The sequence below is a fragment of the Gekko japonicus genome, unplaced genomic scaffold (assembly GCF_001447785.1).
Source record: "Gekko japonicus isolate JY-2015 unplaced genomic scaffold, Gekko_japonicus_V1.1 scaffold1963, whole genome shotgun sequence".
NCBI lineage: Eukaryota > Metazoa > Chordata > Lepidosauria > Squamata > Gekkonidae > Gekko > Gekko japonicus.
The window spans coordinates 1-693 of record NW_015160276.1 but is presented as its reverse complement, the minus strand read 5'-3'; positions in this window follow the sequence as shown (position 1 = coordinate 693).

Genomic DNA, 693 nt, shown 5'->3' with positions numbered 1-693 from the left:
CTACCATAACCCCTCCAAAAAAAAACACCCCACCCATATTAGGCACTAGCCTACCAAAATTAAGCACATTTACAGTTCAGTTCTAAGGAGAGTTATATACTGAATCGCTCGCTCACAACTTTAATGCCAGTAGCTCACAAAGTAGGATTTTTGCTCACAAGACTCCACAGCTTAGAGGGAGCATTGGTGAACACATGAAGCCGTCTTATTTTGAATCAGGCATTTTTGTCCATCAAGGTCAGTATTGCCTTCTGAAACCGGCAGCAGCTCTCCAGGGTCTCAGGCTGAGGTCTTTCACATCACCTCCTACCTGATCCTGTTAACTGGAGGTGCCAGGGATTGAACCTGGGACCTTCTGCGTGCCAAGCAGAGGCTCTACCACTGAGCCACCACCCCTCCCCAGTTACCTGAGATGGAGCGACACACATCCCCCAACCTCCCTACTGCCCCCTGACAGAGGAGGAGGGGTCCCACGGGTCACAGCATCTGGGCAAAGTGTCGGGACACAGAACAAAGGAGGATCCCACCTTTTAAAACCTCTGTCTGCTTTGGTGGATCCCCCCAGCCTCCCACCCAATCCGAAGTTAGAACGCCTTGTTCCCTCTAAGCTGAGTTAGTGTGAGCTAGCTCACAGTTTTTTTAGCCTCTGGCTCACAAATTGTTCTCTTAGCTCAGGAACGATGGTTCCAGAGC